This window comes from Leguminivora glycinivorella, chromosome 7 (genome assembly GCF_023078275.1).
Source record: "Leguminivora glycinivorella isolate SPB_JAAS2020 chromosome 7, LegGlyc_1.1, whole genome shotgun sequence".
NCBI classification, from domain to species: domain Eukaryota; kingdom Metazoa; phylum Arthropoda; class Insecta; order Lepidoptera; family Tortricidae; genus Leguminivora; species Leguminivora glycinivorella.
In genome coordinates this window covers 13,775,372-13,803,286 of record NC_062977.1, presented here as the reverse complement: position 1 = coordinate 13,803,286, position 27,915 = coordinate 13,775,372, and the positions used below count along the sequence as shown (strand labels likewise).

Below are 27,915 nucleotides of genomic sequence, written 5' to 3'. Positions count from 1 at the left end.
TCCCCTAGGAATAGCCAGGGTTCAGCATCAGCTCCACCTTGGTTACTGCTCTCACAAGTACTCACCAAGACAAGTCCGGTGAAGAAAACAGCGCTTGCCTATGTTACTCCAAACCCGCGTTCCCCTGGGAAAAGCCAGGGTTCAGCATCAGCTCTACCTTCGTTACTGCTCACTCAAGTACTCATTAAGACAAGTCCGATGACGAAAACAGCGTTTGCCTATGTTGCACGAAACCCGAGTTCCCCTAGGAATAGCCAGGGTTCAGCATCAGCTCTACCTTGGTTACTGCTCACTCAAGTACTCATCAATACAAGTCCGATGAAGAAAACAGCGTTTGCCTATGTTGCACGAAACCCGAGTTCCCTTAGGAATAGCCAGGGTTCAGCATCAGCTCTACCCTGGTTACTGCTCACTAAAGTACTCATCAAAACAAGTCCGATGACGAAAACAGCGCTTGCCTATGTTGCACGAAACCCGAGTTCCCTTAGGAATAGCCAGGGTTCAGCATCAGCTCTACTTTGGTTACTGCTCACTCAAGTACTCACCAAGACAAGTCCGGTGAAGAAAACAGCGCTTGCCTATGTTACTCCAAACCCGCGTTCCCCTAGCAATAGCCAGGGTTCAGCATCAGCTCTACCATGGTTACTGCTCACTCAAGTACTCATCAATACAAGTCCGATGAAGAAAACAGCGTTTGCCTATGTTGCACGAAACCCGAGTTCCCTTAGGAATAGCCAGGGTTCAGCATCAGCTCTACCTTGGTTACTGCTCACACAAGTACTCATCAAGACAAGTCCGATGACGAAAACAGTGCTTGCCTATGTTACTTCAAACCCGCGTTCCCCTAGCTGGGAAAAGCCAGGGTTCAGCATCAGCTCTACCTTGGTTACTGCGCACCCAATTAACTCATCAAGGCGAGTTGGATGACGAAAACGGCTTGTTTTTATGTTGGCAATTAACGTTTTCAATGTGTAATGTTAATGGTTAATTGTATTGATTTTCGGCCAACACTGTATATTTACATGCATATATACATATTTATATAATTATATTCATACATACATAATTATATTCATACATACATACCTACATACATTCATACATACCTACATACATTCATACGTACGAACATACATACTGATCTATGGGCGACGATGATCATTTACCATCAGGCGATCCATCAGTCCCTTGTCTCCCAGTTCATTAAAAATAATTTCTAGCCGTGATCTACTTTTATCCAACGAAAACATGTTTCGTTGCAAAATTAAAAATGGGGCGCATAGTGCGGAATGGCAACAGCGCATTTTCCTTCCTGTTCTTACAATAGCTTAGATTCATAATCCTGTCTCTTTTACGCAACGCTCGACTACGCTTTAACAAAAGGGAAAGCCTTATAAATAGCGCTTAAAATAAGGGTAACCCTTATTAAAGGATTGCAAGCCGTATCGGATAGCGCTAAGCCAATGCACAGGGCTAGCTTTATTGTTTTGCTTAGTTTTTTGTAAGGGCTAGTCAAATGAATGGGCTTGCAGTTCGAAAGGGAGAGTCTCTCGATTGGGTCGTCCTTACGTTAGGGATTCCCAATGAAAGGCTTGTAGCGCGGAAGGGGTTGTCCGGTCCCTGATGCCAATACATATATGTATAAACAAAAAAAAAAGATCGCTGTCAGGATCGAACCTGAGAACATCGGCATACGAAGCCAGCGCACTACCACGGGGCTACGTCTTGACATGCTGAGTTCGACGAAATTATGGTATAAACTACGAAGTTACTAAGTATTCTGATATTTATTGAAAGAAAGAAGAAAGAAAACTATTCATGATTTAGTTAGTCGACATTGGTATTATTAGCAGGGTTTTGCATTTAGTAAATTTATTGGATTTAATCAAATAAAAGATGATTGTAGTAATTCTTTGTCGGTATCTTAGACTACAAAACAATTGAATCAAGTTTGCGTGAGACAGGTTACCCAATACCCATGTCTTCTTTAATACAAATACGATATTTATTCAGGCATTGAAAGAAAAAACTATTGTAACATAATAAACAAGTATTTAGAAACACGTCAATGTAACAGGTTACGATTGTGATTCGATTTAGATTTCTTTACAGAATGATAAAAAGTTTGTGGGCGGTGGAATAACGAAAACGTTTTTGTACATGTAACACCTGGTGCCGTAGCCGAATGGCATTTCTGCGACATGAAACGAAAACGAAACGCCGCGAAAGGTAGTCTGGCTCTGTAGCGCGCCACGATAACGAAAACGCAAGAGTCTGGCTCATAGAGATAGATAAATCCACGCGTTTCGTTTCGTGAGCGTTTCGTGAGCGTTTGTGCCATTTGGCTACGGCACCACTCTAATCACGCAAATAAATAATTTATGATTTAATCATAATTTACAGTAATCAATTTCAGGCCACTGCGCTAAATGCATAATGTGCACATGTCATGTCTTGCCTAGTAAATAAGAACGCTTCATAACACATATTTTTTTACCTCGGTTCGCCTCTGCCGATAATTACTAGTGATCTGTAATATTTAGTAAAGGGGTTAGTAGTAAAGGGGTTAGTAAAGTAAAGGTTATTCATTGTTAAGGGGCTGACAACACCCAATTGCGTAAAATTGATGTTACTTGCGCAGTTTTTTAAGACAAACTATTAGTCTTAATAAAGCAAGTAAATTATATGTATTCATTATATTTGAAAGAACATAGCCGTACTCGATACACGATTTAATGAAATCGGCTCGATAGAAAAAAATTGCAAAGATTGGTCTCGAGTTCGTCATTAAACGGTTGTGTGTCGTTCAATTATTCACTTAGTTGTCTTTAGTTAACACTTTCGAAACCGGGCTCTACGCGGCGCTACGACATATTCGCTACATACGGGGAAACCCATGTAATCGGCTACGCTTCTACGAGCGGTGTGCCCGACAGTCGGGTTCTTGGTAGCGAAAGTGTTAATATTATAATAACAAATATATACATATCTAAAACACTATCGAAACATTTTGCACAAATAATGCATCTTTCTATTTTATTTTGATATTTTTCCGCACTTTTTGTACCTATCCGCCCTTTTTTAGTGACATCGCGCTCTCACTTACTCCCATACGATTAGACAGTGTACGCTAGCGTCAAGGCCATTGGGTGCTGTCAGCGTCTTAACTGTGTAGGTACGTAAGATGGTATGATATACTAGTAGAGCGGCGAGAGGGTCTCGGAAAAAGTTGATGTGACTGGAGAGTATACTGCTGACAAGTGGTATCGTTGTGATCGGTAGACTTTACTGAGTACGAAATAATGACTTGTCGCATTCTCAGACTGTGGGGGGGTTAACTATGACGTCACAAAGATCGCGGTCCCGGGTTTCAATTTTTTGCCAATTTTTCTAGAACCCCTTATCCAATTTTGAAAAATGAGGTGTCGATCGAAAGCGTATAACATGCTGATTAAGATTTCTTATATGTGAAAAGTATAGTTTTGTTAGTTATTTTTTAATTAACAATAATGCAAAAAACACTTTTTTTTAAATCTCTTTTTTGATTTTTGTGACTCAAAAAGGCAATGAAAACGGCCCCTTAGCTAAAAAATATGTTATATAAATCATTTAACTACATTATTAAGCTATCTGTTGCTTTTTAAATTTTTACGATCGGATAATAAATAAGCAAACTACAACCACATACCTGTAGGCGGGGAGTACCACTTGACACGCGTTCCCATACATTCGGCGTCTACCAAATTACACCTCGCGCAAAATTCGTTTCAAGCAGGTATACCTCTTATCTTATTCGTTGTAACCTATCAATATTGGTATCATTTGAAAGGACAATTAAAGTACTTTAAGAAACAATGTCAATCATTTTCTTAAAATCAATAATCGCCAGGCTGCGGTGGTTACAAAGGAAAAAAAGTGGGTATGCAATTTGACTGGTTTCCTAGGTTTGATACCCTAGACGAGTTTAAAAAGGGAGGTAAAGGTGACATATGAGTTGCTCTCTGGCCTAAAAGCTACACAGAGGGTCAGGGGAGAAAAAAAACTAGGGTTTAAGTTTAGTTTTAAGTAATTTTTTCTTTTATTTGTTGATTTTATTGTGTTTAATTTTTTTGTAATTTTATCAAGGATAAACGTTGGTTTTTTTTTGCTGAAAATTCCCTTTTTTATGAGAAATGTTATGAATTTCATGGCATTTTCCGATAGAGACTAAAATTAACTTTCAAATAAGGCCACATAGTCATACTTTTACTTATATATTATTAAGGGTAATAGCCCCGGCGAAGTAGTGCAAGCGGGACAACAGTGTAGCAATCCATAGACCTGACTTCACTGGTTCCTCAGTGCCACACATATATAGGTATAATAGGTAGTCTTGCGAGGCGGCCTGCGTGCCCTGCTCTCTAATATGTGGGTCAATACTGCTTCGACGTAAACGATTAAGATGTGTGATTTTTTTGACACTGAGTGTATTTGCAGGAGCTGCATGTACTTAACAAGTGTACCTCAACAACTATTTCATATTTATAATACGCAATATTAATAATAAATATGCTCTTAATGTTATCTTGACTACTGTTGAATAATTATGTTTTGAGAAAAGTGGCTAAAAGTGAGGATCATAATTACTAAAACATTATAGGTAACTTCGTTTTAGTGTATAGTGTGTTTTAGTGTATAACGACCGAAGTCCAATCGTTTTGATTTTACGATTACTTTTTAATACCTACTGGGTCAAAAAACCACACCTCTAAGTCGTTTGAGTTCAAACGGTATTACTTGGTATTACCCTTAACATTATATAAGTAAAAGTATGACTATGTGGCCTTATTTGAAAGTAAATTTTAGTCTCTATCGGAAAATGCCATGAAATTCATAACATTTCTCATAAAAAAGGGAATTTTCAGCAAAAGAAACCAACGTTTATCCTTGATAAAATTACAAAAAAATTAAACACAATAAAATCAACAAATAAAAAAAAAATACTTAAAACTAAACTTAAACCCTAGTTTTTTTCTCCCCTGACCCTCTGTGTAGCTTTTAGGCCAGAGAGCAACTCATATGTCACCTTTACCTCCCCTTTTAAACTCGTCTAGGGTATCAAACCTAGGAAACCAGTCAAATTGCATACCCACTTTTTTCCTTTGTAACCACCGCAGACTGGTGATTATTGATTTTAAGAAAATGATTGACATTGTTTCTTAAAGTACTTTAATTGTCCTTTCAAATGATACCAATATTGATAGGTTACAACGAATAAGATAAGAGGTATAGGTATACCTCTTCAAGCAGGTGCTTGAAACGAATTTTGCGCGAGGTGTAATTTGGTAGACGCCGAATGTATGGGAACGCGTGTCAAGCGGTACTCCCCGCCTACAGGTATGTGGTTGTAGTTTGCTTATTTATTATCCGATCGTAGAAATTTAAAAAGCAACAGATAGCTTAATAATGTAGTTAAATGATTTATATAACATATTTTTTAGCTAAGTGGCCGTTTTCATTGCCTTTTTGAGTCACAAAAATCAAAAAAGAGAGTAAAAAAAAAGTATTTTTTGCATTATTGTTAGTTAAAAAATAACTAACAAAACTATACTTTTCACATATAAGAAATCTTAATCAGCATGTTATACGCTTTCAATCGACACCTAATTTTTCAAAATTGGATAAGGGGTTCTAGAAAAATTGGCAAAAAATTGAAACCCGGGACCACGATCTTTGTGACGTCATAGTTAACCCCCCCACAGTCTGAGAATGCGACAAGTCATTATTTCGTACTCAGTAAAGTCTACCGATCACAACGATACCACTTGTCAGCAGTATACTCTCCAGTCACATCAACTTCAAAACTAGACGACTTTTTTCAATTCCGCCGCCTTACTATACAGAAAATACAGTATCGACAGCTGCCCATTTCGAGCATACTTATTAAACCCCTATGAAGTCTGAATAAAATTTGGCATATTTTTGAATACACATAGTAGGTGTAGCAAAACGAGTCGGTGGTCCATTGAAAAATAAATAAATAAACCATTTTTTGGATCAATTATTAGTTTGATCGTTCATATTTTTTATACTTGTCGCAGCATGACGGCTGCGGATGTTGGAATGTCAAGATATAGTCTATGGAAATAGTCTATGCTTGAGTGTGTTTGACTGCGATACAGTGTCTGTTATTTATATGACCCGAACAGCTGTTAAATGGATTAGTTCCTGGCTGGTTAAGATGACCACTGTCATTAAGACAGCCGTGTGGAGTTGGATCCTGAGAGGAACAGTCAGTTAGATTTGAATTGGAAAGTATCGCAAGTATCGCAGTCAACTGCACTGCATTCTTTAAAATATTTTTGGTATATTTCTTTATTGAGGCTTTATTCAAGCCTCCAACATCAGAAGTGGGGAGTGTGCCGTGAGTTTCCCGTTGGTGGTTAGCCAATGAAGCGCATTGCGGGTTACGCAATGTGGGCTGTGTGCCGTGAGTTTCCCGTTGGTGGTTAGCCAATGAAGCGCATTGCGGGTTACGCAATGTGGGCTGTGTGCCGTGAGTTTCCCGTTGGTGGTTAGCCAATGAAGCGCATTGCGGGTTACGCAATGTGGGCTGTGTGCCGTGAGTTTCCCGTTGGTGGTTAGCCAATGAAGCGCATTGCGGGTTACGCAATGTGGGCTGTGTGCCGTGTGTTTTTCATTGGTCGTTTTGGCCAATGATGCAGATTGCGGGTTACGCAATTAGGGCATTGTTTCATTTTCATTAGTCATTTAAAAATGGTTATTGCGAACTTGTTTTGGCTTTTGCACGTATGATTATGGTCAGGATAACCGAGTGGATGTGTACTCCTGTACCTAAAGTGTTTACTTGAGCGGTCCTGATCGTATTCTCCACACGCGGACGTGTGGAAGGTCAGAATGGCCGTGTCGCAGCATGACGGCTGCGGATGTTGGAATGTCAAGATATAGTCTATGGAAATAGTCTATGCTTGAGTGTGTTTGACTGCGATACAGTGTCTGTTATTTATATGACCCGAACAGCTGTTAAATGGATTAGTTCCTGGCTGGTTAAGATGACCACTGTCATTAAGACAGCCGTGTGGAGTTGGATCCTGAGAGGAACAGTCAGTTAGATTTGAATTGGAAAGTATCGCAAGTATCGCAGTCAACTGCACTGCATTCTTTAAAATATTTTTGGTATATTTCTTTATTGAGGCTTTATTCAAGCCTCCAACATACTTATATCGACTTTCTGCGATATCTAAGTAAGGTGAATTAGGGTAATTCCGAAAGTCGTCTAATTTCGAAAGTCGCATAAAAATCACCATTATTTCCATCATATCAAGATTCCCCTTTCGAAATTGCCCGAGCATTTCTGTCATTCGTAATTACCCTAATACTCCTTACATGCTTATTTTATCAAAGAGTCTTGCGACAGGGCGTTTATCGTGGAAAATTGGTTTTATATGATATAAGATGTTGTCACAAAGATATAAATTATATCTTTGTGACAACATTTAATGTGATGTGATAATGAAACTGTCCGAAAATGGATAAATGATATGTCTAAAGATAGATGGCAATAACCTATTTGCCACCTACCTATTAGCAATTAAGCTTGTTTATTATGTTACTGTTCTTTCTATCATACATTTTATGTAATTAAGTTAATATTACGTCTTATGTCTGCTGTCAATTTACTTGTACAGTGGCGGTATTCCGCATCTGTTTGATATTTGTGCTGTCACTTATTTTAGTTTAGCTCTTATAGCTTAGTTTATTAAGTCCGGGACCCACTGAAAATCTGATCAGCGCTTCGGCATGCCGTGGCAATATGCTGAGTGGGCTCCCAATTTAACATCTAGATTGTGTTGTATTTATCTCTGTTATATTTGTCCAAACTGATGTTAAATAAAAAATATTCTATTCTATTCTATTCAAATAGCATTTAAGACATCCTGTCTTAAGTGTTATTATTGCAGTACGTAACCACTTGCCAGGGGCACGGTAATTATTTATCGTATAACTAAAATCAGGTATAATAGTTATTAATATGTATATCTCCTATCGGCTCGTTCCACATAACAGCACTCGTGTTTAATGCCTCTAATTATGCACCAGTCACATAAATAACTATATTGAAATAAGATTACAGCCAGCAATTCTAAATTACGATTCTGTCCTTTTAATACGATACGTCCTCTGCACGCTTACTGAGAGTCCTCTGTTTGTGCTAACATTCCAAGCATGTAAGCTGGCGACACGGTGTTTTCAGTCAAAGGAAATAGTAAATCCGATGTACTTAGGATGTTTAGGAAAATCAACGATAGAGGGCGTGAAAAACAATTATATGCCGTAGTGCAAGTTGTTCGGTAGATGTCACTGTTACCCTCGCAAACTGGGTAATGACTAATGACTTGTTGTCGTAAAATGTTGAGTATTTTTTGATGTCCAAATTTTTCGTTACATGTCGCTGTACCACCGCAAACTAGCGAACGGCATTCTACGGTTAATGATATGTAATTTTTAAATGGCAAATTTTATTATTGTCATCTTTTTTTGGCTTATAAGTCCGTGTAGAAATAGGTTATTTATGTGACTGGTTGAAAAATTCCGCCATAAATATGTGGCGTTCCATGTTTAAGGGGTCCACGTGCTTTATGTGCTATAAGGAACCTTTAGGCATGGAAAGTCACATGAAAAGTTGTCGTAACTTAATAATAGATGGCGCTGCATTCGAAAATCTTGACTGATAACTCTATACAGTGGCGTAGCGAGGGGGGGGCCGGGGGGGCCATGGCCCCGGGCGGCACATGACAGGGGGCGGCAAAATCGGCAATTAAATTTTTTTACATACATAGAGACAGAGTCGCACCATAAGTGTTCCTTTGTACCTTTTTGTTACGGAACCCATCTAATAAATAAAATTTTAAATTATGAGACCAACAGTTTTCAACTTGAGCTGAGAAACGTGCCAATTCTCTGTTTTGTGCTGGCGCCGAATGCACGATGTTCATAAGTATTGCACATTTCAAAGCGATAGCATAAGTAGTTCTCGAGATATTTAAATAATGTGACAGACAGACAGACAGACAGACAGAGTCGCACCATAAGGGCACAAATAAAAGGACCTTTTTGGTAAGGAACCCTAAAAAGGCGCGAAATTTAAATTTTCTATGGGAATTTAACCTTCACCCCTATATTTTCAATATTTTTTTGAAGTGTCAGGATATAGTTCGTCGATGATTCCGCCAACGTCAAGGACGTTAGGAAGGCACGCGTTTCAAGAAATTAACTAGCCGCGGAGCCCTCTATTTTACAAATTTGCCGTTTTTTTTAGTACCAAGATCTGGTTGACCGTCTTCTTTAGTAGGAACAAAAGACAAAAGCTATTGGTTTGGAATGTTTGGATTAAGTACCTCAAAAAGGAAAAACGGATCAGCCAATTTTCTCCAAAACTACTGAACCGATCAACTTGAAATTTGGCACAATATGTCCTGTGACCCAAAGACGGATAAGCAATTTAAATTAAGAAAATTTAATTGTAGGGGTCACTTTTTGTTGGCAAAAATGAAAATTAAAGTTTTTTAAACTATATTGTGTTACATATCAAATGAAAGAATTTTTTTATAAGTATTTCAAAAATATTTTCTCAAATAATTTTTCGTAAGTAATTTAAGAAACTAGGTAAAAAATGCACAAAAAAATACACGAGATAGCCTTCAATGTATGGATTACACACAGGCTCTAGGCGCCATATGGTAAGGGGGCGCCAAAATCGAGAATGTGGAAAAATCCATACAAAAATATTGCCATTCATAAAGCGCGGTTGCTAGGGCGCCGTAAAAGGAGGATTCTAGTCCTTGACGAACCACATTGTTGTGCGGCGAACGGCAAAGTAACGTCGCTATCCAAATACAAAAACATGAGTCTACCCGATAGTCCAAAGCGTTCCTCATAAAGCCAAGGGCGCAAATGTGAGTCACAGCAGATGGTGAGCGAACTTCAAAGCACTCAGATCACTTAGTGATGGCGAAATGTAAGGCCTAAAAGTATGTTCCCAAACATAGGAGCCCTGTGAAGTCAAAATACCCCAAAATATGTCAAAGACTGCAGCTCTGCAGACGATAAAAGCTTGAAAGTTTGCGGATTCCCCGCTGGCGAGTTGTCTTAATAAATCAGGTCAATAGGAAAAAAAATCGCGCTCGCTTCGCTCGCGCTTACTATTTATAATTATCTTCTCTTTTAGTTAGGACAAATTCCGAATCTGCTTTCCTGACTTGGCCACCATAGTGCTCCATTTTGTACTATACTAGGGTGCGACTACGAAAGTTCAACCTGTTCAACCATTTTTCCCTTTCGTACTCTGAAGTATCATGAAATCCATAAATTCTGTATTGTGTTAATATTCAAATTACGGCATTACTATGAAAAAAAAATTCGCGCTCGCTTCGCTCGCGATTTATTTTCCTACTTCGTGAAACTTCTTCCTAAGGGCGCCGAAACTCAAACTCGCTCTACCCTGATCCAATGTATTACGGGCCGGCGCTGATTACACAGGAAAGCAGGAAGGAAGGAAGATTATAAATATACCGTCAGCGTAAGTCGGACTTAAAAGAAAAAAAACTCAAATTTCAGTCTGCCGCTGAAAGGAGTTACCAAATCTCTTGAAATCTCCCTAAATTAATTTCCGTTTCGTTTTTTTAGAAATTGTTCAGAATATCGATTATTCTCAAAAATGATTTAAGTGAGTTCAAAAAACGAGGCGCTTAAGCCCTTCTTGTGGTGTACGAAGCCCTTACAACGATAGCACAACTCGCACTTATAATGACCAAATAATCTAGACATGTTGATCATAAGAGGGGCGGCATATCGGCAAAGTTGGTGATCGGCCCCGGGCGGCAATCACAGACGCTACGCCGCTGACTCTATACCATACTATTCAATATACTCTATGGCTGGCGATACCGTTTCAAATACGTCATATGAGTATCTTTATGTAAGTATGTACAATGGTCAAGATATTTTACTTTCGAAAACATGCACCAAATAAACAAAATAAGAAAAAAGGAAATGTTCAAAGGAGAGCTTTATCCCTAAATGGGATTTTTTCCATCCTTCCAGCTAATGCCTTGAGGAAATGATGAAAGATCTTGTACTAAAAGGAGAAAGACAACCAAGGGAAAATTGACTCGCATACAGTAAAATGGGGATAAAGATAAAAATTAATAAAAACAAAAAAGTTCCGAAATACAATTCTACGCATAAGTTTAAATGAGTGTTGTTTCTCTAATTTAAGAGGAAAAGCCAGAATTTAATTTAAAATTGCGAGGGCTTAATGAACGACTTTATGTAAAAATCTTTAAATATAACAAGGGCGAGCTTTATTTATAACTGAATTACCTTAGATTTTCAATCATCTAAGTCGAGTTTACTTGTTAAAATGCACAGATGTCATATATACCATAGATCAAGCAAACGTATCTACTTAGCGTGTCAAATGAACTCAGTGAAATCCACTGAGTTGTCCGTCTTTACTCGCAGCTTGCAGCTTTCGGGCGTCAATTTTTGTAAGTTGAAGTCAACCAAAACATAAAAAATGCCTCGTTACGTGATATTCAATTGCAACAACACAAAAATTATGAACAATCAAGAGCCTGAGACATATTTAAAATTACAGGCAAGAATCAACTTCAGTACAAAATTTGACACGCTCGGCCCCTATACAAATATATGAATTTGTTTCTTCTATCTAAATTAAGTTCTGTGTTAAAATGTATTTAAATGTAGGAACAATTTACTTGTTTATAAATGGACATCAATGAAGAATTTATTCCAATTATTTTTGGTCGTTGTCTGTATGGCATGCCGTAGGTATTATGGAAAATTAGAAACAAAATGTTAAATAAGATTTTGCAAAAATGTCATTTTTGGAACAAGCTTTTATTGCTGACTGTACCTTTCTTTCAACAGTCATCTACTGCTCTCCGAGACGTTTCTAAAAACCCCTTACTCGATGGGATACGACGTTTCACAACAGAGTTCCTATGACCACCTTTCTTCTTCATCATCAGATCAGCTCCATGATACCATAATATTGCATTGTCACGTGATTTACATATGTGTGAGAAATTTGAGCTCAATCGGAAATCGGGAAGTGGGGCAAATTTAGCTTCTACGTTTTGACGCACACTAACATACCAAGTGCGTTTTCACATTATCCGATCCGATATCGGATGTCGGACCGATATCCCATACATTACAGGCGCCATCTTGGATTTTTTCTATTGAAATCCTTCCGACATCCGATATCGGATCGGATAATGTGAAAACGGCCTAACAAGGCAAGTTGAATAAAAGCTTGTAAAAATAGTACATTTCGTTATAAGTGCGAGAAGTATGTCATTACAAAATACAATATTATAAGTATACCAACATGACGTATTTTAACGCACTCGTAGTTACGTAATGTCATAACGATTGCAATCGTGTAACTTTCCCTCATGTATTTATTTGTAGGTAATAAAGCTGAAGTAAAATATACAGTTTAAGTAATATTAATTTTAGTGAGCACCTTCTTACGTTACTTTAACCCCTTAATACGTTTAACTCTATCTTAAGTAAATATCGCCTCGCTACTTAACTCTAACTCGAGATAATAAACTTTTAAGCTAAACAGGCCAATTCAAACGTTCACCGATATCAGAACAATTATCGAAAATATGTCATTCCGTCATCGTGCGTCTCGCTCGCGCCAATACAACTACGGGCTAGCACGAGCGAAATGCACGATATCCGAATGACATCCTTTAGATGTCCTAAAAATATACCCGTGTAGGAATTGGCTTGATGTTCACTTGCATAGTAAGATCGTCGTAGGTAATTCAGTTGAGTAAGTACATCGCCTTAAGATAAATTGAATACAGATTTATTTACATTTCTAATTATAACTAACTTGAAATGAATTTTTAAGCAAATGGAATTTGTAAATCTAACTAAGTTTGAAAAATATACTGAAAATCTAGGATTACCACTAAAGCGAGTTGATTTCCTGTTCGCTGAACTTAAATTTACGGTCATCATGTAAATGCGAAGAATAAGGCTGCCAGAGCTCAACGAAGGTGTGGTGTGCTGGTGACGGAAGGACCTACGTACGGAACTAATTTGTTCCGTCTATTGTCCTTTGAGTCATCGGCAACCCGAATCCTCCTTGGAACTATAGGTTACGGTGACCGCTTTCCATCAGGTGGACCATATGCTTGTTTGCCACCGACGTAGTATTAAAAAAAAACCGTCAATGTCTCCGTTTCAATAGGTTCCAAAACGGGAAAAAAGAAATTCAAAGCACTTTTTTATACCCAAGTAAGTAAAAAATGCTTAGATTAATGACAAAATTGAGTTACTCATTTTACGCTCGGATATCTTCAATTATCAAATTTAGGCTTTTAGGTTGAAAACGGAAACATAATATAAGTATTTATATTTCCTAAGGCGATTATTATGAATTTGAAGCTAAGCTACTCAATTGTTTCAGGAGCAACGTGCCAACTTTGAGAACTGTTGTATGTTCAATTGCATTATTTTTAGGTGAGTGAAACTGTATAAAACTCTATTTTCAGAAACAGAAACAGAAAGTTACAAGCGGTAGTTTCTATCCAACTTGTCATATATACGCCGTGTCTTGCGTGGGCGACGGTCGCGCGACCGTCGCCGTCGCGTCTCATACTTCCATATCGATAAGGTTTGATTTCGTATGCGTCGTATCGCCGTCGCGCGACCATCGCGCGATCGTCGCCCATGCAAGCCATGGCGTTAGACATTGACTACCACTTGTAAATTGTAACTTGTAGCTTCGAGAAATGGGCCCCAGGGGCCCGTTTCTCGAAAGGTACAAGCCTTGTATTAGAAATGCGCGAACTGTCAAATCGTATGGGTTGTCAGGTCAGATTTCAAGACAGATTCTAAACAGTAAAATGCTTTAAATAGTTACAGAGTACACTTCGAGGTTTTCTAGGGTTAAAGGTAGTGGTAGCACTGTTTAACCTGTTGTCCTGAAAGAAGATAAAAAAATGGCAGAACTAAGCATTCGTAAAATTTCACTAATGTCTCTAGTTTTAAAAATAATTAACTCTTGGTATATACATATTATCACGTCAGTCGAGTTAATAACAGCAAACCTGCCTGCATTTTATTTATTTACTAGTCAGTTTTGAGAGATAGTTTACATAATGAATGTTTAGTTTGAAATGTTTATAAGAAATAATTACATACCTCGTTTGGTCCCACAGTTGAACGCTTCAAAAGTATCTGTCTTCTTCTTTCCGTGATAGTCAATTTAGAAATTAGACACAAACTTAGAATTGATAACGCTATACTAGGGACGAGTTTTAATATTACACTGTATATCCACATAACTGCCGTGAACGAATTCTACGTTCTTAGACATTTCTAGCACGTAAACGGTCCGATTTTCTGGCAGAGCTAAGTCCTCTGCAAACTCAGAATTGTTGTGATGCGTCACTTCACTTGGCACTATATTCATTGCAAAATATATAGGAAGACAAAGAAACGGACAAATCACATACGCGCTCACAATGGCTGTAGTCGTGTTTTTCTTGCTACACCAAGTCCGGTTCTTTTGAGGATACGCTATAGCGACGTACCTCCACACTGCAAGCGTAACTGTCAACCAGATCGATATTGTGTGAAAGGTCTGACTGAAGATAGAATGGAAGTAGACAAAAACCGCCCAAGTGTATGTGTTCTGATTGATTTGTGGCCAATTTTGATGTTCATGTGTATCACGTAGGGTATGTATTCGAGCATGACGAGGAGATCAGCGACGGCGAGGCCGGTGAGGATGGAGTTGGTTGAGCTGGTCATCTCGCGACGGCTGAGTACTGCGATGTTGATAGAGTTGGTGGCCGATCCGACGACGCAGATGACCAGAGCGATGTAGCCGTGCAGCCGGCTATAAGCCTTGTTGAAGTTCGTGGCGCCTGGCACACAGAAAGCGTCTGTGACATTCGCCATGTTGGATGTACCGCCAGCCGTCACGCCTTGTCATGGAGGTTGTGAGGATGGAAGCATTTCGATCCATGCGATTGAACTTTTCTATCAAGACGCGTAGTCATCACATCTGCAACAAAAAAATAACTGTTAATTTAATTGATAATATACAACAATATGAACCATTTATATTTCACAACTAATTAACGACTCGTTAATAACGAGTAGGAAGGTATGTTTAAAAAAAACACAAGACGCTAAAAACTCGTAAACATCTTAACGACTAGGATTATTTTGTAAAAATACAATGTAATAATACCTAACTATTTTGTTCGTAAATAGATGATACTTATACCTTGGTACGCGTATAATTAACAGTCGAGTCAGAACTAATTAAAATCGTCTAACTGGATCAAACTCAAACAGATTAATGAAAGGGATTTTCATTTGCTGCGTGGGCTACGTTTAAAGAAATAGTAAATATTTTGGTGACTTTATAAGTCTCGGAATAAAGGCAAGGTCGACGCGCTGGCTACGTAGATGATGATACATTCTGTCGTATAGGTCACACGTGTGCAAATACAGCGTATATTTTTTCTATTAATCTGGTAAACTATGCGTATTCGATCTGGTTCGTACTAAATTAATCCTAGCTTTATATTTCAGTAGTGATATACATAAACAAATACATGAATAGTTCTATATGAAAGTCATAAATCCTTGAAACCATGGATCTTTGCAGCCTAGGATATTGGAAATTCCGAGTATTTTATATCAAAGCGTTTTTAATAATGAGATTAATGAGAGGACGCGGCATCTCATAAAATTATTTATTAAAGCCGGTTTGTTTACTTCTTCACATAAACTCCGGGAAAACACAATGATAAAAGGTCCCTAAAGGTGTGTGTAATTATTTTGCATTACATAGGTATCTTTCCTGTTATTTTCAATGTACGTAACTTATACAGGTAGTCTCTCTCATCTCCTTTATATAGAAACGAATATTTTCTTTGATTGTTAATTTTGGATCAAGTACTTGCTTTTAACTTTTGCCTGAGGCTTCGGTAATAATGCCAAGATATTTTACTTAGTCTTACTGAGGGTTGCAAAAAAACAGTTTTTTTTCTGGCTTGAAAAAAAAAACATGAAAAAAAACAGTTTTTTTCTGGAGTATGTTTTTTTTTCTAAAGTACGAAATCTCAACATTTGCAAAGCAGTTAATACTTTTATACGGTTTTTTAGACTTAATGTCAACTATTAAACGAATTTAATCAAATAACTTTAATTTCTGGTCTTATAAAAGTAACATTTACGAAATCTGTAGTTGGTAGTTATCACTATTTACTGTTGGCAACACCACCGCCTCTCCACGCTGCATGCACGCAGCATCGGGGATTCCCCAATAAACGTTTGTATACTGAATGTTAATCGAATTAAAATGTATGTTTTGTTATTGAAACAAGTTACAAGTCACGAAAAACCGGTATTGTCGAATTATTTGTTCATCTGAAAAAAAAACATATGTAGAAAAAAAACCATGGTGCTCGGTTTTTTTTCATGTTTTTTTTTTCATAATTTTGAAAAAAAAACATTTGTTTTTTTTTCTATTTGCAACCCTAGTCTTACTTAACAAGATGGTTACAAGATTTCTTAGCGATACAATACCATATCCGTCAGAGGGTCAAATCCGATGTCTTCAACCAAAAATGTCACTTTTCACAAAGACAGATCTATTGGACCCTATCGTATTGCAGTGAATATTTTATTAGCTTTGTCCGAATACAGCCGTTATTTGTAGAAATTTCCTACCAAACTTAAACTTATGATAACACTGCGCCGCGCCATTATACAGGGTGGAAAAATCGAATGCCACATGGATGGCAACTACCTTAAATATTGTAAATAGCACATTTTGTGTCAGGGAGACTTTCCTTTGTTTTTAAAAACAATAAATTCTGCATTTAAGGATTTATGAAAAATCGCTTGCTTCAGTCGGGACTCGAACCGGTCAAATGTGACAAAAAATAACGTGCCAAATAATGTGCCAAATTTTCATGGCCTTCCGTTATTCTGATTGTATTTGTTATTTAGAGAAAAATTAACCTTATCAGTAACCCTTTCAATCTTCATCATAAAATACGGCACGTTATTTTTTGTCACATGTGACCGGTTCTAGTTCCGACTGATCCTTAAATTCAGAATTTATTGTTTTCAAAAACAAAGGAAAGTCTCCCTTACACAAAATGTGCTATTTACAATATTTAAGGTAGTTGCCATCCACGTGGCATTTGATTTTTCCACCCTGTATTATATTATTATGTCGCACGTGTAGTTAGGGTATATTTAGGACTGGCTTCTGGTTATAAACTTTCGAAAGGGCCTCTCTTCAGCTTTGCTCGAACTCTTGCTCCGAACGATTGTTGGCGTTTCGAAAACAAGAGTTCAAAAGTAGCTTGATTAGTTTTCGGCAGTGCTGTCTGACTGTGTGTATTTTTTAGTTGAAAAGTTAACGAGTACCTGTACAACCTACGAGTATATTTTTCTCAGGTCTTCTACACAATCGTATGAAACGGCGCTAGTATATCTATCTCTATCACGCTTGCGAATTGGCGCGACAGAGCCAGCGGCGTAGCATTTTTGGCGTCGGATTTCGGCTACGGGGCCTGGTCTTCTACAAATGGGAGTGGCAGACATTTATTTACAAACTGGCAGGGCAGGGGTAACCTTTTAATAAGGTGTTGCAGGTAATCTATAGATACATAATATTATATTTAGATAAATGTATTATGAAATTAGTTAATGTACTCGTAAGAGTCGTAAGGATGATTTTAAATGATTAGGAGTCATTTTTATTTTATTTATATAAATCATAAATAAAATTATTGCTTAAAATTAACCTCAATTATAAGGTTACAGTATAAGTAATACCACATCTCGGACACTGGCGATCAAATATATGAAAGTGGCGCGTTCCTAGCACACAGTCTAAGCTCGTGTAGGTGAACGCGTACCATGCTTGTATGAGTGAGATATGACAAGTCGACTGTTCGCGTTTTTGACAGGCGGTAACTGTGAGGTATTCGACAGGGGGTGGGCGGCACTTTCAACGGGGAGCGGGAGTGGCCATACTGTACGATAGTACTCTTTATTACACTGTGGTACTACATTAACTTTGAAAAAAAAAAAAAAAAAATTGTCAATTAATTAATTAGGTACAAAGTGCGAGTATTTTACATAACAAAGTGCGCCCGCCAGCTATCGGTAAGCGTTGTTGGTGCACGAGCGCCGGGCGTATTTTATTTTTATATTAATCACCTACTTTCGTAAGCTCTGTTTATTCTAATTAATGGATTATTTTTATAATTAATCTACGACGCGTTTGTTTATTTATAGTTTTCAATAGGTATCCTAGATAACAATTACGATAATGTATCTCTCTTAAAGATCAAAGCGAGTTGGGGTACTTCAACATCAGTAGCCGAAAGGTTATTACTTATTTGTTTGTGCAAAGATAAGTTTTCTACAATATTCTAAGCAGACACTCGTAGATAACAATAGTGCTTAATGTCACGGGATATTTAATGTGCATAGTAAATAATAATTATTATTGTACCTAACAAAGTTCAAATGACTTCAATTTAAAGTGCTTTCTATATGATTATAGTACTTAGAGGAGTTATAGGACTCATTGTCAAACTTTTTATTTGTATGCCACATTTTTTTTAATTACTTAAATCAACTTTTAAGGGGCAAATAAACCTCGTGTTAGAGATAAATGATGTAAAAGATAAAAAAAAATAAAAAAGGTAAAGAATAACAACAAATTTCTCGGGACTGTCAAAAACAGAAATTCATAATGTATATCTTGTTCGCAATTTTCCTTGTAATATACGGGAGATTTAATAAACTTAATTGTTTTAATTACCTAATAGCTTGATAGAGCGTTTTAATATAAAAAGATCTTATTATAATATGATGTTGAATTCTTCTTATAATACAAATCCAACAAATAACGAAGGCAATTTTCAACATAAACATTAAAAATAGAAAATATTCAATCTAAGCGGAATATCAAAGGGACTATACGAGTAAGTAATAAATTAGAGAGTACCTAAATTTCATATGATAACTAGAAACCAAATTGGGAAATTGACACTTCTGACACTGGCAATTTATTTCAAAGCGTAAAATAAGTTTGACAACTGGTTTGGCTTAGTGCCTGCTATGCATTATGCGGTAAGGGCATTAATTTGTGTGACGAGCACATAATTAATGATCAAACGAACTTACCTGTACGTGAAGTTCGATCATAATTATATGAGTAGCTTCATTCGACGCGATTTGTTTACATGTTGTAGCTGGGCTCCACGTCACAGCCTTGCACGGATATTTAAAGTAGGGAGGTTTAAAAAATCCCCTACTGGCAACACTCCTCAGTTCCCCGATCCATACCGTGTATCCCGATATTCATATTCGTTAAAAGCCTTTTTTTTTTTATGGGGTGGGAATTTATTGGGAGGGTTATTAATAATCGCGTCGAATGAAGCTACTCATATAATTATGATCGAACTTCACGTACAGGTAAGTTCGTTTGATCATTAATTATATTTCCTAGCTTCATTCTTAGCGATTTGTTTACATGTTGTAGATGTTGAGAGAAATAATATTAATACAAAAAAGAAAAAATATTTCAACATTTTATTTCGAAACGAAAAAATAAACTAGGTATCTTATTTATATTTAGCATTATTAAACAATTTTAATTAGTGTGTGAAGTACAAGACAGAACTGCTTGAGCAAATTGATTTTTGTGGTCGACTGCAATTTCCCTATTATAGAATTTAGCAAACACGGAGGAGGACGGAGTCCAACCCGCCGTTTTTCGAATCACATCTAAGTTTATGCCGAGCGAATTGATTTTTGTGGTCGACTGCAATTTCCCTATTATAGAATTTAGCAAACACGGAGGAGGACGGAGTCCAACCCGCCGTTTTTCGAATCACATCTAAGTTTATGCCGGCTCTGGATGTAGCCGCGTGCCGGGTGCTGTGTGCACCGAATATGGTGGTATCGTGTCTAAACCACTCTGTTTTAGTGTGTCCTTAATCCAATGGCTTAGTCGCTGGGATGATAATTTCGAGTGAGGTCTTCTGTAACTAATGAATAAATTGTCATGATCACCTGACCGCAGAGACCTGGTTTTGTTAATGTAAGAAATCAAACATCTCGCTGGACATATATTTGGATTTTGATCAAAAAATGGCAATTTTAATAAAGGTTGTGTTGAATTTAAGCGGGATGTTTTTATTAGATCTGGTATCCTAATTAAGACCTCTGTATTATCTATAATACTAACATTATTTAATTTAATCAAGGTCAAAGTTTGCACTCTATGTGCGGTTACAAGTGCCAATAATGTTGACAACTTTTTTGATAAATTTTCTAAATCAAGTGAATCATTTGGCCCTTTATTTGATAAATAACGAAGAACAATACCAGGGTCCCAAGTTAAATCATATTTAGGGGCAGTCGGTCTTAGACGAAATACACCTTTCATGAATCTTTAATTCGCTCGTCTTCTAGATATGCCGGACCTAACAACAAAGAAATCGCAGACTTATGCGAATTTATTGTACCATATTGAGCACCATTTTCATAAATAAATGCTAAAAAATTTATAACATCGGTAACAGACGGCTTCAAATAATTTATACAATGATTATTAGAGTAAATTAACCAATTATTTAAACAACTGTCATATTGCTTGTAAGTATTTTCTGAAAGGGATGACATTATAATCTCTATGGACGTATCGTTCAATAATTTCTGTGATAACGATTTCCGGACAATTTCACGGCAACCAATGTAAGCGTCTTGTTCAAGTTGTGGGACAATCTGAAAGGAGATTTTAACAAGTTAGGATTTGGTTCAAAATGTATGAAACTCGACGTGGCAATTTTTCTCAAAATTGGAAACCAGGGCTAAGTAGGCCAATATGGCACAACCAAAATTCCTACGGCTTTATCTAATATAATTTTCTGTAAGATTTTTAATATGATGGAAAAAGGTGGAAATGCGTAGAAGAAGGTATTATTCCACGTGATTGTAAATGCGTCTACTGCCCAGGCGTCTGGGTCGTTCTTCCACGACACATACCGGCGGCACTTAGCGTTGCTTCGGCTAGCGAACAAATCTATTGTAGGATAGCCGTAGGTATTTACAATCACTTGAAAAGCATCATCAGATAACTCCCATTCTGTATCAGTAAATTTTTTGCGCGAAAGATGGTCTGCCTCTATATTTTCATGAGTATTTATATAAGACGCAAATAGTATTATTTTTCTGTCTTCACACCATTGCCAGATGTCGCGACATATGCTATTTAAATGTGGGTATTGAATACTGCCCATGCGATTAATACAAGAAATGGCAGTAACATTATCAATCCTTAGTAACAATTCACAATTTGACACGTGTTTTGCAAATGTCTTTAAACCTAAAAAGGGCAGCTATTAATTCTAGGCTATTAATATGCATGTCTTTTTCATTATCTTTCCAAAAACCGTAAACTTCCTGACTATTACAAAATGATCCAAATCCGCTTAAAGAAGCGTCTGAAAAGATCTCCAATTTAAATTTGTTAAATCTAAAGGGATTGTTGGACCCTACATTGTCAATCCACCAATTAAAATCATCTTTAAATTTACTAGGCAACGAGATTACTTGATCGTAATTTGAGTTTTCTAAAAGGCAAAGATATTTATGTCTTTCAAATTGTTTAGTGTACAGCCATCCATATTGGACGGCTGGGCAGGCGGATGTCAGGAGTCCGATAAACGCGGCAAAGTCGCGTAACTTGCATTTTGTAAGTGATTTAAACTTAATTGATTGTTCTAGTATTTTAGCTTTCTTATTCTCCGGGAGACTAAGTGTCATGTTCACTGAATCAAATATAAATCCTAAGAATTTGCATTGCTGTTTTGGTGCCAAACAGCTTTTCTCAACATTAATTATGAACCCAAGATTTTCAAGCATATTTTTAGTAAAAGTTACATTCTCCTGCCATTCTAAGTAAGTTCTACCAAAGCAAAGTATATCGTCTAGATAGATAACTGACATGTAACCATTCGATCTCAAGTTTTCTATAACAGGTTTAAACAGTTAAGTGAAAACAGTACATAAACCAATTTAATGTACTTCACATTAAATTTATATAACTTATTGTTATATTTAAACCGAAGAAACCGTTGGTGATGTTCATGTACAGGGATTAAAAAATATGCGTCTTTCAAATCAATAGATGCCATAAAACAATTTTTGGTTATTAGTTTTGACGCTGTCCTATAATCCTCCATTTTAAAATGTTGAGGTTTTATAAATTTATTTAAACATTTTAAATTTAAAATAAACCTTTTGTCGCCATTTGGTTTTGGAACAAGAAATATGCTTGATAAAAAATCGTTATCTACGTGATCACATTCTGAGATAGCCTGCATTTTTAACAATGACCCTATTGCTTTAGAATATTCAGTATGCTCAGTATCTGATTTCGGATAAACACTTGGAGCATCAGGACGAAAAGGTGTACAAGTGAATGGAATTTTATATCCTTGTAACCATGATAAAACTGTCTGATCGTCCGTGATTTGTTCCCACTGTGACAAGTAATATCGAAGCCGGCCGGCGTACGCTACCTCTGCGTCTATCGTCTCCTGCTCCTCCAGGCCGGGCGCTCCGCGGTCCCCCGTCGTTGAGAGCCGTGGCCGTGGCGTGGCTCGCTGCGCTGCGACTGGCGACTCCTCCCGCTGTACGAGTAGTCGGCTTTCGGCCTTATTTTCCGAGGCGTCGTCTTCCAGTTTAAACGATTATTGCCATTGTAACGATCCGTTTTCACGAAGTTATTTATGTGAAATTTGTTGGAACGAAAATTTTTTGCTTGTTTCAGGTCGGCTCCGGACTGTTTTATTGTTTTTGCAGATTTTAATTTCTCGGATACATTATCTCCAAACAAAAACTTGTTGCGCTTGGTTTCGCTAAGTACATCTTTCATATCAGGGTTAATCGCTGAAATGACGAATCCGCGCCTCGTCTTAGTATCCGAACAGTGGCTATCACACAGGAGCCTGCAAGCGTCGCTAATCGGTTTCAAGATCTTGGTGTGTCGTTCTTTAGCAATTATTAACTCGGCCGCTTGATTAAGAGCGGCAATCGCTATGGCAATCTGATTTTGTTTCATCATAATGGCGTTGTCTCGTTTTACCAGATTTTCCGCTAACGCCGTTCTCACTTCCGGATTCAGCAATGGCGCAACTAATAAATCACAGTTTTCAGGAATAAGATAGGATTCAGTTAATTTATCTTTAGTCTCTTTGACTAACCCTTTATCTAGAATCTCTTGCCATCTCGATGCTAAATCTTTATGTGTCGGTTTCCCCATTTTTATTTCTGATTTCGGTGCGTCGCCTAACACTTCTAGAATCTCATCATCGAGATCTGTAGAGTCTTGTGTGTTCACAGGATCAGAAGTCGAAGGCGCATTAGTGACAGTTGGCGGCGCGGGCGCGGGTGGCGGCGGTGGCGGCGCGGGAGACGATGGCGGTCGAGGCGCGGGAGTGGGCGCGGGCGCCGGGCCCCGCGCGACGCGCGGCGGGGATGCGAAGGCACATAAATCACCTCGATCGAGGTTTTCTGACACATCGCTATCTGATCCTAAAACAATTAGTCTGTCTTAATACGCGTTATGCGACATCAGTTCTGTATGTATTTTGTGAAAGAGATAGCCCTGATGGCGTCTCGCATCACACATACAAAGTAGGGATTAATCATTTAAAATATATGACAGAGATAGCCCTGTTGGCGTCTCGCATCATAATTGGACATTTTTGCGTGAAAGAGATGGCCCAGTTGGCGTCTCGCATCACGAGTGAACACTAGCAATTTCAATATGTGCAGGCTTGTGTAGCTTACGAGCTACTTACACACTTAACATCATTACAAATTACTTTATACGATATGTATAATATAAAAAATAAAATATCACCATTATGAGGGTATCGTAACATATAAAAAGAAAAAAATATTTTTTGAGGGTAGGTTATTGACAAACTCACCTTCATTTTCGTGATCAGAATGAATCATGATTCTTTGTCGCTTGGAATTTCGTAGTAATTGTAATTCCAGTAATTTAATCTTCCTCCCGATGTCGTCATTTTCTTCACACATTTTTCGTTTCGACATTATGGATACTGAGGAGTGTTGCCAGTAGGGGATTTTTTAAACCTCCCTACTTAAATATCCGTGCAAGGCTGTGACGTGGAGCCCAGCTACAACATGTAAACAAATCTCTAAGAATGAAGCTAGGAAATATAATAAACAAGTATATTAGGAGGAGGAGGATTATTTGTTCTGAGTATCCACAACATCATAAGTAGCCCACGTCAGTACAGTACATGATCTGTGTAAGAATGTCTTATAATACGTATTATTATTATTTTATCTTCAACTTCTAACTTCTCGGGTCTTTGGAGCTCGGTCATTTATAAGGCGTGCAATGGGATATAAAATATAGATCCAGCACGTACGTACGTACGTGTCCATGTGGAGAAATTTAATGTCATGTATTTTTGTTGTTATTTAAAATGGTAAAATTGAATCAGTGTGGTTTTCAGTGCCTTACAAAGCTACATTTTTAATAAACAAATTGATTTCGTAACAATGAATTGGCATTCAAATTGCCTAGCCCCGTTCGTAATGGCTGTCGTTCCGCCTTCATTTCATTGCATTGAATTGGGAATGTGTTTGTGTTTTTTCACGTTTCTTTTGGTAAATAAGTCAATATTGATTAGGAGGACCGTCAACGAGACTCTTATATAGGTACATAGATATATTATACGATGTACGAACTTAACGACACACAAACTTTTGTATTTGTGCCATGAGTTGGTACGCTCTACAAATAGAAGGTATAATTTTTTTAAATTTATTCATTTTAATTGTAGAAAATGGCCAAAATGATAGCCCCGGCAAACTGTAAATTTCAAGTTACTAGGCCAAGTGGGGTATCGTTAGAAAGAGCTCAAATTGAACGTAAATAAACTATTTTTTATAATTTTTTTGTTGTGGAAAAAAAAAAGAATTTTGAAGGAAAATGTAAAAAAAATACCGTTCCCCCCTCTTATCTTCGAAGTTTACCAAAGAAAAAGTATAAAAATTTTAGGAAACATTGCTTTTATGCTAAATATTACAGGAAAAATATAATCGTGTTTGTATCTTGAAAACTTTTTTTTTAATTCACAAAAAACTTTTCAGATGTTTACTTTTAATTTACCCACCTTTGCGGATGTATATAGTAAAACCGAAATAAATTACACATATGAAAGAAAAAGTGACCAAGTCCTCTGGTGCCTGAGGCTGGACCAGAGGACTTGGTCACTTTTTCTTTCATATGATTTCGGTTTTAATTTATATACATAGTAGTGTGACTACTTTAAGACAGCACAAGTTGAAATATTTTCAATAGATTATAATTTAACTTGTGTTCATTGGAATGTATATAGTACTTAAAATTAATACGAGATGTTACGTAAATCATCTTCTTTCCAATAAAGTAAAAATTGTTTAAATCGGTTAACATTATAAAGAATGATCCCTGAAAAACCAACATACTATGGTCGCGCAAATTAGTTAGCGAATTCACCGAGAGATGGCGCTATACACAATAATGCTATTAGTACCTATACTTTTGTCTTCTAGTCAAGTCGTTAGAGGTATGTGAAAACATGAGATTATTTTAACTGGGGAGTTTGAAAGTTTGTACGGAACCCTCGGTGGGCGAGTCCGACTCGCACTTGACCGGTTTTTCAATTTCAAGCGCTCGATTTTGAGTGTTTAATTTTATTCTGTCTCACTTATTAAGCTTGAAGAAAATAGGAGTAAGTAAGGTACAAAAATTTGGGGGGAGCAAATATAACTTAATATAGACCCAGTTGGTACACGTTAGCTTACTGGAGCTACAAAATTTCCCCGCCGTGCATTTCATAAAGTGTCAAATGCATGTAAAACTTGCTCGCTTTTTATTGAAAGTTAATTTCAGATTGGAAAATACTCCAAAACTTTAATCATTGTACCGATTTGCCCTGCGGTTGAAAATCTTCACAAAATCAAAAAGGTTCTTGAATTTATTTGTTAATTATTACTATTACTTTTACAAAGTCTCAATATTAAATTGAAACTACAATTATTTGCTTTCAAAGTCAAACTTCGTAGAAGTTTCGTAGATTTGTATGAATTTATATCAAGTTTTGGTATTATTTACATGGTACAATTAATATTCAGTCAGCACCTAATCTATTGTGATAGCCAATGTGTCAAATATGTATTACCGTAACAGATCTTTGCTACCATAAATTAGTGCTAAAGATATGCACTGTTTAAAAAAATAGCTTTAGAAAAAAATTGATATCTAAAAATATATGTAGGCTTTGATATGTAAATAGTTGTTTAGGTAATATTTCAGTAAAAAGTTACTGCCCAGCTCACGTTCGATATAGCTGAACGTGAGGCCAAACTCGAAAATGAGCAAACAGTATTTACACTATTTACCGATCACCTTAACCGTAATGCGTCAGCACCATTGAAACAATACTTTGAATAAATCTTTTGCGATGGGTAAACTTACTTTAGTAAACGCAAATAATTAACCTTTTTTAAAAAAACAAATTTAAAAAAACCTTTAAAATGCTTACGTATTTTTAGTTGAAAAATCTTACACATGTCTCATTAGCTCATTACACTAATTTCATTGTAGAGTGTAAGTCCTCACTTACTCAGGAGATTGTGTTATGTTGCGTTGCGTCTTATGACTCACAATTATGCGAGTACGTTTTAGTGAATTAGTTTTTTTTTTATATTTATTTTAAATCAGGTAAATGTAGTACGGTGCCTGTGTCTCATTCAACTTTCTTAATGTCTTAATTTTATAATACTTTTTGTATTTTTCTATTTCGTTAGCAATACATCCATTGTTTGTTATTTTGCCGTGAACACGGTGTTAATCTATATAACAGTAAAACACAACATTTGGCTTGTAAGCTAATTAGGCTACTCGTTAAGCCCACAAATGCTGAATACTAATAACATCCAAATGAACTGAACACGTTTAGTCCGATTCGAACTTTAATAAACCTTAAATATTATTTAGAAGTATCAAGGCTTCTTTGTCCCTTTCTATCACACCAATACGTCGGAAAGGGACAAATTTTATCACTGCACGAAACGTAAAGAATAAGGGGCTAGTTTCTATATTAAAATAAAATATTTTAAGACAAATAGTTATGTTTAAACATAATTATTAATTTTTATTTATAAGTCAAAGAGAATGATATAAAGTAAATGAACTGACCGTGACGTCACTCCTCAGTATTTCATAGTAATTCCATATTAGCAAATCATTTTGACAGTTCTTAAAAAGAAGCTGATTTGACTAGTAGGAAACTAGCTTATTGGATACGATAATAGGCTAGTTTCCTACTAGTCAAATCAGCTTCTTTTTAAGAACTGTCAAAACGATTTTCTAATATGGAATTACTATGAAATACTGAGGAGTGACGTCACGGTCAATTCATTTACTTTATATCTTTCTCTTTGACTCATAAAATAGAAATTATGTTTAAAAATAACTACTGTCCATATTTTTCTTCTAAATATGTGGTGCTTTATTTCGTGCATTGCATAAAATGTTTTATTTTAAGTATAGGAAACTAGCCTATGATCGATATAGGTATAAATATCAAGAAAGAAGGACGTTTAAAGAAATGTCACTTAGTCTCATTTTGGTAATATTGTTTAAAACGGCAGTTGATGTTATAATTTAGTGTTAGTTTCAATAAGCACTTGGTCATGTAGTTTTACTACCTCTAATAAATCGTA

At 36.7% G+C, this 27,915-nt stretch overlaps 1 pseudogene; it reads right to left on the bottom strand.

Annotated features, from left to right (window-relative positions):
• The window catches only part of LOC125227836, a 106,509-nt pseudogene that overhangs the window by 38,433 nt on the left and 40,161 nt on the right, over positions 1-27,915 (bottom strand).